A 13,242-nucleotide genomic window follows, 5' to 3' on the forward strand; every position below is an offset into this window, starting at 1 on the left:
TGAGTCCGCGAGAGGCTGAAGCAAAGATGGCGGCACAGCGCTGTGGTGCTGCCGGGGGGCGCCTCCATGAGGTCAGCAGCGCTCGGCGCTGCTCTCCACGGCTTCGGAAGAGGTCACTTCTGGAGATGTTTCTTTTCGCTCTTGGTCATCGGTTGGTTTGGGGATCCATCGCTTCTTGCGTCAGGTGTCTTTAGAACCTCATTGGGTTTTGGTGAAAATTTTGGTCGAGTCAGAGAGTGCTCTCAGTGGTGGTGGGGTTTCTGTTCTGTTTGCTTTTTTTTTTTTTTTTTTCCTTAAAAACCATTTCAGGCTTTCCTTTGTCATTTCTTTTCAAATGCTGACTGAAAAAGAGTCAGAAAAAATGGAGATCACTGCTTTGTGACCAGGTTCTGCTGATGGTGCACAGGTGTTCCTCAGGGAGAGGCTTCCCATGGTGCTGAGCAGCCCGGTGAGCAGAGCCCAGCCAAGGGCAGCCCTCACAGCTGCCGGTGGGGTCTGTTCTACTTAGAAACAAGGTACCAGAGTTAGTCAAACAAGGTACCAGAGATAGTCAAACAAGGTATCAGACGGTCAAGGTCCCAGAGGTAGTCAATCCGTGTCAAAAATAAAGTGTTTATTTTCCTGTTACTTTATGGAGCTTACTAGCCTTGTTTTTTCTAACCTCCTAAATATTAGGTTTGCTTGGATGCCTTTTAAATATTGAAAAACAACTCCCAAGAGAAACTTGATGGTGACTGGTGCAGTAAATTGCATGTGTGTGTTGTAGCTTATGTAGTTACCTGACTTCAGACATTTGCAGTTTTACAGTAAGAGTGATGGAGCCCCAAGCATCTACACAAGATCTGTCCTTTTGCAGCACAAAGGAACATAAATCAGTTCAATATTTTGACATGAACATATGTGTCAGTGGCTGGAAAAGCAATATAGACAGCTGCTAATAGGTCCGAAGGCTTCTGTCCCGAGAGAAAATATTTCAACCTCCAGGCTGTTCGATTCCTCAATTACTGTTCTGCTCTCAAAAATTCAATCTCCTCTTCTGCCCTGACTTATTTATGGCTTGCACAGAGCTGTGACCAGAGGGAGCAGACAGCAGAAATAAATCAACCGCTGATAAAATTGTTTGAATCTGCTGTCTGTCTGTCTCTTATTAGATATGAAATTTTTAGGCCTTATGCAGAGAAATACAGAAGATTGTTTAAAAAAAAATCAGTAATAAAAAGTCCAAATTCAATGATCAGCTATTCTGATTTAATTTCAGGCTGCTAAACAAAAGATACTGAATACTGAATTCACTGAAATATAGGGAAGTTTTTTCCTGTGACCTGATGTGATGATTGTAACCACAGTATTACCCAGAGCAGATGGGGACACGGGGCATGGTTTGAGGGGAGAGCTGAATTTGAAGGTATACTTTGGTAGTTTTTTTCCTTTTCCTTCATTTAGATCTCTCATTTTGTGTTTTGTTTGGTAAAGTCACTCCTCATTAAAATGTTCTTTGAGTTAAAGATGAAGGAACAGCAGTTTAACTTATACATATATGGCAGTAAAGGTATGTTATTGAATAAAGAAGGATATCAGCTCTCGCCTTACAAGCATAGAATCACAGAATGCTTTGGGTTGGAAGGGACCCCATGGATCATCATGTTCCAACCCCTCTGCCACAGGCAGGGCCACCAACCTCCAGATCTGGTAATAGTCTAGGCTGCCCAGGGCTCCATCCAGCCTGGTCTTGAGCACTTCCAGGGATGGGGCATCCACAGCCTCTTTGGGTAGCATGATTCTTTAGTGAAGTTGTTTCAGCAGAGGACTCCAGAACAGCAATAGATGTGTTATTTATCAGGCATTAATACTGTGCTTCCATGGCTTACCACCTGGAACTGAAGCAGGGATCTCTGCATAATTGAAAAAAAACTTACTGTTTACTGTTAATGTAAGCTGTTTTCTGTAAAGCTCCACTCTGTGCTAAACTTGCTGATTAAGAGAATTGCTTCAATAATCCACTTTGAGTGATTTCCGAGCCAAGAATTTGAGAGCTTTCTTAATTCTTGTCAAAATAAAAAGCTGTCATAAATTCTGTGTTGGAGTTAGCATCGTTTACAATATCTCTGTTTATGCAAGATGTTGCCCAGGTTAATGTTTTTTTTTAGCATTACTTTGGCAATTCACCCTAAGAAACAGGACCAGGTAAGGTGAGCGGTGGAAACATCAAATGTTTTCTATCATACTGTGACCAATGCTGTCATTTCCAGCACTGAGCAAGTTCAAGTTTGTGCTTCAAATCCTCATGTATTCAGGCTTGACATACTCTCTGACGCAGAACATGGGGATAGAGTGACAAAGGCCATGCAGGTTTAGATCTGTTCATAAAGTTGGCAGACCCAAACTTATTTGTCCTCAGACTCAGCTGTGAAGACAGCTCTCCTAACAAACCTAATGAACTGATGCTAGGTTTGAAAGGCAGAACCAGCCAGGCTGGCCCCTGGGCTGCTCCTGACTTCTCTGGTTAGTTGTGTCTGGTTACAGATGGAAAGTCATTCAAGGTTAATTCGATTAGCTCCACTGAGCATGAGAGTAATCTCTAAGGGATATTTTTCCTTTGAAATAGAAGATACAAATATCATAATGTGATCCTAGTTCATGTGTGATACTTAGTAAGAAGCAGCAGTTACCCTTGAGCAAGGGATAAATTTATAGCAATCTATACTCTAATCCACGGTTCCTTGTGGCTTGGCCTCATTACTGCCTGGGGTGTCTCATATGGAGTGGGGGTTCCCTGGGGATATCTGGGGAATACTGTGACACTGCTTTCAAAGAACTTGGGCTTTTTCTTCATGGATGCCTATCTCTGTGCTTGGTGTTGACCTGGGAGGAGGTTTTGTCACTGGCATTTTCACAGAGATGATGCAGAGGTGACAAGAAGCATTTTTCACTTTCCACAGCTGATTCAAATTCATTTGTTTCCAAAGGGAAGGGGACAGCGCTCTGAAAATTGCTTTCAGCAACTGCTGAAATCTCTCTGCCTCAGACACAGAAGTTCAGGTTCTGTTTAAACATGAGAACAGAGGAGCCATTCTTAGGTCAAACTAGAGGTGCTTGAGCAGGGTAAAAACCTATATCCCTCATCGTAAATTTATCCACTTTCTTGTTTCTAGAAAGTAGCGCCTGCAGGTATCAGTGCTGAAAGCAAGCTGTTGTGGATTTATTGTGCACAACTCTTGTTTTAGCACCAATTTAGCATTTATTTACATTTGCATGGTAAATCTAAGGTTATATTGTATGACACTTAGTAGCTTTTAATCATTAGCCAACTTACAGTGATTCAGTAGACTTCACTACAATCACATACAGCTTTTCTAGTGATCGTAGTAGTCTGCACTTAGATTAATTTGTTTTGTAATTGTACCTTATGTCATGATCTATATTCACCTGGTAATACAAGGAACATCTAAACTGTATTCTCCTCACTTTCTGAGGATGTGCTAAATTTTGCTGAATTACTTCCCACAGACTGGTTTCCTTTTTCCTTTTTCCAGATAGTCATTTGAATCCACTTTAGTATAAGAGTTTCATTGTCTGTCCAAATCTTGCTAATAGTTTTTCATTTTCCACAGCAATTAAGTTGATTCCAATTTTGGAAACCTTCTAAGCTTTTAGGCTGGAAATACAGGAAGTTTCATGCTGGTTTCCAAAGCCCATTTAACCTAGTACTACTGATAGTGGTGGGGTGACAGGTCTTTTTGGAGAAGAACAGCAATCAGTCGTACATCCGAGTGATCTTTTTTGTATTTAATCATCCCATACTCATGCAGTCAGTACTTTAGGGATATCACTTGGGAAATCACTTGTGAGCCAGTTTAATTTTGAGACATTCTGTACTTTCATCTCTCAAATATGATGTGGCTGTGAACTATGCTTTAATTGCTTATTGTGAAGCCAAATGTATTCATGTTTTAGGTTGGGTAATGCTGAGTTTTCCATAGTTCTTGCATTATGAGAAGCTGAATAATCATTCTGGTCTTGTTCTCTCTGTAACGTGTTGCATTGTGGACCTTTGGTTACTTTAGTGAACAGACATGTCTACGACTACCTGTGCAAGCATCAGACATTGTGTTTGGGACTTTGCTTTTAAGAGAAGCAAGATAGACAACATTATAAAAAAATAATCAGAGACACACAAAAAATTGCAAAGGGATTAACTTCTGTCAGAACAGATCTCGACAGAAAGGCATCTGCTGCTCTTAACGAGCCAAGAATATCACCTTGAATGCTCTTTGTTCATGAGAACCGTGGCTTGGAAGCAGACAGTTGCCCTAAATGCTTGAGCAGCTACTCAGTTGATCATAGATGCAGGGAAGTGTTCACCAGTATGGAGTTTTATGAATCATTTACCTTTTAAAAAGTAATTTCTGATATCCTGAATACAGTATGCTGTTTCACTTCCCACACATTACGTGTAATAGCTGGGAGGTGAATAGATAGCTACAGCTCTGCAGAGCTGAATTTTATTCCTGTCTCTGTAACTGTATTCAAGTTGCTCAGCTTTTAGAAGACCTGCCTTAAATGGGTCTATCTGATCCCAAGGAGTACATTCCCTCACTTTCAATTTTTTCCTGTTTAATAAGGGACTGAAGCAGGACTTATCCCAACAATTAATTTTATCATAGAAGCCTACAGGACATCTTTATGTCATTTCAATCTATCTTGCTTCACCGGCTCTGAAAGTGGTTAAGTTCCCTTCATTCATTCTTTCCATCTTTTCTGATAGATTTGGGTCACCAGCTGGAGCCCTTAGTGCCAGGCTCAGTCACTGGGACAGCATTACTGGTTATGGTGGAAGTCAGATGGGACTGTTGATGTGCGTGCATGATCCAAATGAGTCTAACAGGCCAGATGCAGTGCCATTCAGTGATGACTCCGTGTACCTGACTGAGAATTAGGAAACTCCCATGAGAACGAGAAGTCAGCTGTTATTTTATTAGGCAAATGCCTAGCGTGTGGGACATGTTACTTATTTCTGCTGCTTCTGAAGTTAAAAAATTAAGCATTCTGATGCTTCTTAGATCTTGTGACATTTTGTGCTCTGTATGATGTTCCTTTTAGCCTTGTTTCAGAAACTCTCTGCTTATGTAATTTGGAAATCCTAATAGACCAGTGTAAGTCTAGTGAGCAATCAAATTTAGCACTGAAAAGAGCTGAAATAATCCCAGTGTATTCACAGAGGATGTATCCACGGATATGTTATGATTCCAGGGTTGCAGGCTTTGATTTATACCTGAAATATAATCCACTATTTCAAAATGTAATTTAAACCCCTTTTCCTTAGCCTTTAAGCTTAAGAAGAACATTTCAGCCAACTATGAGTGCCCTAAAGAAGCAATCTCTTTGTCTGCACACAAGGACAATGGAGATAGAGGGTGAGACACGTTTCCACTATTCTAAATCCAGTTTTAATTCTGAAACTCGAGCTGATCAAAATCAAAACTGCTATCTCTTGAGTTTGTTACAATACAACAGCATTGGCTTCATTTCACTATTCAAAAATCTCTTGCTGCCTGACAGTCCTGAAGGTTTTTAAGGTGAAGCTGTTACTGATGGTAAAAGTCTTTTTGGCTTACTGAAAATTCAAAGGAATGCAAATATAGTATTCGAAGAAACAAGGCATGGGCTGTAATACTAAATGCATTCAGTAGTTTCATGGATAATTCTTAAAAGTCTTCATTTTCTCTTTGAAACAAAACAAGAGCCCAGTTAATTAATGCCCAAGAATCACAGATGAAAATTATTGGGGAGAATAAAACTCTTTACTGAAATCAGATTTATATGACCTATGTTTTAGAAACTTTATCTGCTCAAGCCATTGTAGCCTGAGGGAAACAATTATCTTTCTTGAAAACTTGATGATGGGATCCCAGATAATCAGTAACCTCAGGCGAGCTCTGAAGGTTGCAGAAAATGCAGTCGGAGAAGCTTTCCTTTCTTGGATTTAAAAATAAGCACTCATTTCAAGACTTCTTATTAACATCCAGTCATTAGCATTAGAAACCCTAACCAGTCACTGAGGGGTCCCTTTGCTCTTTGTTCCCCAAGGTTGTATATATTAGATACACGAATTTAAAACAGAGGCCAGAACCTGAAGAAGGTGTTCAGTGCATTGTGATTCTGCTGGCTGGCAGAAGATCTTGCTTTGGCAGCTCCTGGGCTGATCTTGTGAAGCACTCCTGAGGGAAGGAGACTGTTCTTTCCAAAGCTGCCTTCCTCTGGTGTGGCCATCTGTCTCTACGCAGTCATTTGGGCAAAAATATACACTACAAACAGGAAATTGCCCCGTTGCCAGATTAGCTGCAGAGTACGCGCTAACGCTCACTCCCTCCTGAGGATTTAGTGCCAGGGTTCTTTGCTAGGGATAAAACACAATATCATATTTTCCCTTTCTGTCAATGTTGGATTATGAACTAAATCCTGCTTGTTTTATTTTCAGAAGTAGTCCCAAAGGATTTTGGTGGGATTAACTGCGTATGAAAAAGCAAGCAGGATTTGGTGTTCTGTGTGCTTTCAAAATGAAAGAGAGGTAAACATTATCAAGAATTTGAGCTTGCTGATGCTATTTCAGCTTGCCTTGTGATCTGAATCTTTTCTTCTGAGCATTTTTTTAAAGGTGCTCATAGAACTTTAGAAAAGTTGCTTAAAGTTCTGAAAAGGAAAGGGAGAAATGCTGTTTGTGTAGAACTTTGATTTAGCAAGGACTTTAAATAGCTGCTTGTAGTGCTTTCAGGTGAAAGCCATTCATTTAACTAAGTCTCTCTATTTTATTTTAGTAAATTCCATTGAATCATTTTGCTAAACTGGCTAATGGTTACAGAATCACAGAATTGCAGGGGTTGGAAAGGACCTCAAGAGACCACTGAGTCCAACCCCCTGCTAAAGCAGCTACCCTGCAATAGGTTGCACAGGTGGGTGTCCACGTGTCTTGATTATTTCCATAGAAGGAGACTCCACCACCTCTCTGGGCAAAAACTCTTAAGTGCTACTGATCACAAAATCTAACCTTGGGATTCACTGTAAAAATATTAATAAACCCTGAATTGCTGCTGATCTGGAGTTGTGTAACAATCAACCTCTGACACTACTGAAGTCTTTCTCTTTCTCTGGAGTTAAGCACGTATTGGGGTGTTTATTTTGATTCCAGGAGTTAAGAGAACTTGATTTTTTTTTTTTCCCCCTATATCTTTTTCCCTTGCAATATTCTAAAGCTTCTGCTGGGGAGAGGATGCAAGACATCTTTATGATATGTTGGAGAATAATACCCTGAGCAGGCATTCTTTTCCATGGATTTACAGTCTTGTGCAACAAATTGGAATTCTGGAGACAGGGAAATGTAGGGTGAAGAGCTCCAAACAGCAGAAGTCAATGCTTGATGAACTTGAGATAGTTACAGTGTCAACTGCCCTAGATTCTTTGTGAGGAGGGAGTGGAGGAAGTTCTGTTGAAACAGATCTAAACCATTTTTTTCTCCTCTAATCTTTTGCAATCCATTTTAATGGCTTTTCAGGAGGTAAGGATTTTTCACCTACTTTAGACATTGACCTCTGGAGGTTGCCAATTTACAATTAGAGATTGATTCTTGGAATGCTGTGTGAAATCTGTTTCAATTACTGGTTCTCTTGCAGCCTAGCACTATGAGTACTCCAGAAGCCTTTGAGCAAGGCTGGCTGTAGTGGAAATGCTAAGTCATGGCTTGAACAAGTGACTGAGCACCTGGTGGGAAGGCAGGGCCAACCCAGGGGAGCTCGGGTGTGTGTAATTCAATGCATCTGAGTGACTGGAAGGGGTGCAGCCAGGATCCACCTGGGACTTTGTTACTATGCTGTTATTGCCGTGCTTTCCATCACAGTACAGCGTTACACTGGCTTCTCCACACCTGAGAAGGGAGTGGAAAGGATCAGGGAGCCCACGTGCCCTGGGAGCACAAAGTGTGTGGGCAGGGAGTTCAGAAAAAAAATGAGGCTTTAACTTAAATAAGTTTTGCAGATATGGAGGTGTCCTGGTTTCAGTGTTAGTAGCACGCTGTGGTTTGGTTGTTGCTGAGCGAGCTGCTGCTGGGTTAATCTGCAACAGGAAGATGAGGCGAGAACCACTCTGGTGGTGGCCTGGCTAATGTCGGTAATCTGGGGCACCATTGTTTGTCAGAAATCAATTTCAAGATCTTGAAAATCACTGATGATCACAGGTGGAGTTGGGGCCTGTGTGGAGGTGAGCCACAGAGAAGGGAGGAAGCGCTCCTGATGCCATGGGCGGTACAACTGTGGGGTTCTGTGCAACACGGGTTCCCTGCTGCTGTCTGGTATTTTTCTATCTTTCTATCTAAAATTAAGGCTAAATATTTTGCAATGATAATATCCACTCTGCCTTGGGCTAGAAAGGAGCAAACTGGATCTGAGGCTTCCCCTTGTTCTGGGGAGGCTGACCCCACAGCAGCTTTTGTGCAGGCAGTGCAGCCGCCAAAGCAGCAGCTTTTGATACGTGAGGAGTTTCTTACTGCCCAGAAGCTGTTTGCTTCAGCCATCTCTGTCATCCCCCCAGCACCCTCTGTACCTGTCATCTGTCTCTGCACAGGGGTGTTGGGTCCTTTTTTAGTGTTGAGGTGCAGCTATGTCAAAAACATCTTGGGCAGTAGTAACACAGTAAATAATTCAGCTGCATTTTGCAAGCTTCACATAAAACATGTTCATATGAAGCCGAAGTTCGTGTTTTCTGTCCTGATGTTTTTGTTCTGAGGAAGCATATTAGCTACTTCAATGAACTAAAAAGACCTAAAATAGCATGATGTGGCCTTCCCTTGGGGCAAGGACGCAATGCTCTACTTGTCTGAATCTCTACGTCTGCCCTCTTACCAAGTCACCTCACATATCGACAGGCCAGAAATCGTGGGTATGTAGGTAATAAATGGCACGTGATAACATACTGTTACTGACTGATTTAATGCCACTCTCATGTGGTGATAGCAGCAGAAAGGCCCTGGGAGCTAGATGTGAAATAAGTGCTCTGATGCTCGTAGCTCTAATTCCAAAAGAGAGAAACCTAATGCTCGGTTTAAGTGCTGAAATACGAAATGCAGTTTTAGTGTATTTATAGGAATCGTTCACGTTGTTCTTAGGTACTCATCCATCACATGGTACAGTTGTTGTCTATCAGAAAGCACAGGGAATGAAGGCATAATTTCATGTAGGCTGATATTAGGGAAGCCAAGTGCATTCCTGACATTACTTTTTGCATCACTTCTTGAGCATTTCTTTTGACTTATCCTGATTTGATCTCAGAGGTTTCCTGCCATTTTTATTTTAGTCATTTCTCAATATTGGTAGTAACAGATGAAAACAAGAGATGCTATGATTTAATCTTGCAGCAGGGTGCAAAATTAGAGCATTTTTAAGAGAGTTTCAGTCTGTGTTTTTAACTGTGGTATGTAACCTCTGAAAGAGTACAGGATATGACTGCTTGAAAGAAATATGTGCTATGTCTTGTCATTCTCAGTACCTGGGTTGTTCAGTGTGAAGAGTTATTTTGCTGGTTAATCTTGCTTTGCAGCAACATTAGTCGGAAAACAGGAAACACATAAAGAACTCTACAGATACTGCAGCACACCACAAATACAAGACTAATTTCTATCCTTCAACCAATCACACCCACTCTCTTCTCTATGGGCTACAATTGAATTTATTTTTTTCATCTATGTTTTTCATTTTATTTGTTATGAATCTGCATTGATCTGATCTTGTGGCATCACATTTAGATTTTGAATTGTGTCATTGTCTTGCCATCTGTTAAACCCCTGTGACGCTGAGCACTATTGTGAGACAGCCTCCAAGCCAGAGAAGGTAACAGATTTTTAATTATACAGACAGGATGGGAGAAGTGGGGGACTGAACAGCGAGCGATTATCGCTCAGACAGTGGTTGTGGCTTTCAACAGCCTGCTAACAGCACGCAGCTTAGTAGGAGTAGCTAATGCTACGTGTGCATAACTGCTCTTTGGAGATAAGCTGAGGGATGTGGACTTCCTGCAGGGGGTCTGTAATTGCCAGGCGCCCAGCTGTGTGAGCAAAGTGGGCGCAGATACTTTATTCACAGTTTGGATAGCTGGAAGGAGCTGAAAGCCCCACTTTCCAACCTAATGCTTGCTGAACCTATGGCTTCTTGCTTTGATAAATGAGAAGGCCCATCTAAATAGTTGCTTTCTCTATTTTCCATGGAGTAGCGTTCAGGGTAGGCCGCATTGGAATTGAAAATGAAGAGTTTTGGTATAGAAAGTTTCTATCAGTTGTACACGTACAATTTTCAGGTTGTCAAGTGCTCACCCAGCTCATCTCAATCCATGGATCTCTGTTGCATCAAAAGATACAGGAGGGAAGAGACCCCAGCATCTCAAAGCAGTTCTGCTATTTTGCTGGGACAAAAATCCCCTGAGGTTTATCAATAACTTGTTCTGCTTTATTCTCCATTCTGAGCACTTGGAATGAAAAAGGGGCCAATAACATCTATAGCAGCACTAAACTGAAGACCAAAGAGCAAAGCCTGCATGCAGGAGTTATGACTGCGTATTAAAGGCTTGTCCAGAGGTAGACTAGGATAGGGAGTTATTGTTCTTTTAGAATTGCTGTGGGCAAATTGGGTCTAGAATGAATTTATTCAGGATATAAGGAGCAGTGGATGTTACCCTGTGCAGTGAAGCTGTCAGAGAGCACTTGGCCTGGCTCTGGGGCCTCTAAAAGTGCTGCTGCTGATGCCCAGGGTCAGGACCGTAGGACTGAGAGGGGACAGGAGGGCTTGAATTGCAGGAGGGTGATACCTTCCTGCCAACACACAGTGGAGTTGGGAAATGGAATGTCTCTGTTAGTGGCTTTTGAAGTATGACTGTTATTCTCTAGGAGCTGACATTACAGCAAGAGCTCAGTTTTATGGGCTGGAGCCTTTCACATGTTCTAAACTGTCCTGGCTGGTGTTTTTCATTTCAGCCCTGATGTCCTGAAGTTGTTGTTTTGTGGGTTTTTTTGTTTGTTTGTTTGGACAGGAAATTTCTTCTACAGCTGCTGGTTCCCTGATATCAGGGAAGAAATTTAAAATGTGGCAAGAAAGTCTGAATTTGTTTCCCTTTCATTTCAGTTCTGCCTTTCTGCTGCATTGGGTAATGAATGAAGGCATAAATTAATTTTCTCTGCAGAACTTTCTCCTGCATCAGGATGCTGTCAGGGTGCTTGCCCTGCTGGCCCTGGGCTGTGGGTGGTGGCAGGTGGTCTCTGCATGCCTGGGGTGCTGCTCACTGTGGGCCACCACCCTCAAACAGTGTTTCCTAAACACTGGAAGAGCTTTAGGAGGGGAGGGGATAAACTTGGTCCCAAAGCTCAATTGATGCCCTCTGTGTGTCAGTGCCACTGTAAAGGGATTGTGTGCTGCACATGCTTTGGCTTCTTTGGTGTGGGGTTTCATAAGCTGGAGAAACTTCTATAGATGTAGAGGGTGTGGCTGATTGGGATTTTTGGTTTTGTATTTTTTGGTTTTGTTTTTCGAGGCAGGGCAGGTATATGTTTTCCCCACAGTACCAATCAGGAAAATGATGCAAATACAGCTTCTGAGTCAGCAAGGTGTCACCCAGGTTAGCAATTAGAATAAATGCTGCAAATTGTTCTGACAAAAACAAATGAATCCATAAATGTACCTGTTTAAGCTAATAAATCTTTTCATTAGTATTCACACCATGTCCTGGTATGACTCTAGAAAATACCTTTGTAGCTGAAGAAAAAATATAGCAGAATTGGTGTAGCTGCTGGTGATGCACAGTATAAATAATTTAGGTTAAATGAGGATGGGGAGGAGAATTTAGGAGTGTCTTGAAATAATTCATCATTCTGACGAGTTGTGGCATGCAGGCAGAATAAGTGGTGCACTTCTAGAGGAAAAGAAGTATAAATTTGGGGGGATAATGATTCAGGTATCACTGACAATCTTTTTTTTTTTTTTTTTTGTACTCCAATTTGTGTTGCTGATACAAGTTTCAAATGAGCTGCCTTCAAGAGGTTTCACTGAATTAGAATTATACGGCGGCCTTTACAAGATGCTATTACAGCTCAGACACCTGCATCTCCATAACTAATTAGAACCTGCTCAGCGTGGGCTCTGGTGGACAATAAATTCAATTATCTCCTAAATTCCCCAGGCTAATGCTGGGGGATGGCTGTGTGCAAAACAGAAAATGGTGCTTGTTAATATTGGCTGATTAAAACCTGTCATGAACGTGAAGTGGTTATTTTACTGTGTGGCTGTTATGTTCCCCTTTATATGAAAGGGCAGCATATGGTAGATGTTTTTTGCAAAGAATGTCAGTTTAAAAACAGAAGAAAAATACTAGGACAAAACCAAATGAAATGTTAATGTTACTAGCATGGCATGCTCATTCTAGCTATGAGCATATTCTTAAGATTTGTATCCCTAGCTTCAAGAAGGAGCACAAAATTACAGCTTCCATCTCATTCTGTACGCTGGTAAAACACAGCTGGTACTGAGTAGCTACAAAAGCAGATCATGCACATGCATCGAGTTGTTTTCCCTGAAGGATCAGGTGCCTCTATTAAGCCGGAGTTTTGGTGTATATAGATCCTATGGCCATCCTAGGGCCATGCCAGCCCTGGCAAGGGCAGTGGGCAACTGCTTTAACTACCCTCTTGTTCTGGTGCCAGAGGTGGGCTCAGCACCGTGCTCTTCAGAGTCACCTTCAGATATTAAAATGCTGAAGTGCAAAGTTTATGAAAGGGATAGGCAAACAAAGCAAGTGTGGCAGGGAGGGCACTGATGGATGGTGCTGGTGGGTGGAGAGAAGTGATGCATTTCTTTTGGCTGATGCAGCAGGGGCAACCTAGATGGAAGTCATGGGCACTGAAAGTAATGAGGTGATTTATTATTATTGTTATTTTTTTGGTTTGGGATCCTCTACATCCCCATGACATTGACAGAAACAAGATCAGAAAATCTTTTACAAATAAGTGGAGCTAGTGGGAGAAGGAAATTACATTGCATATAGAATTTTAATCAGTCAAAAGGAATAACAAACCTTAAGAAAGAAGCTGAAGATCTGAACACATTTCTAGATCTAAGCAAGGATTCATCTCTCTTTCTCTCTTTTTAACAGCATCTTTTTAGCCAGAAGACTTTTTGGAGCAAAGCCAAGGTAATAAACCTTGTGCAGTGAGTA

Source organism: Meleagris gallopavo, chromosome 12, assembly GCF_905368555.1.
Source record: "Meleagris gallopavo chromosome 12, MGAL_WU_HG_1.1, whole genome shotgun sequence".
In the NCBI taxonomy this organism is placed as follows: Eukaryota; Metazoa; Chordata; class Aves; order Galliformes; family Phasianidae; genus Meleagris; species Meleagris gallopavo.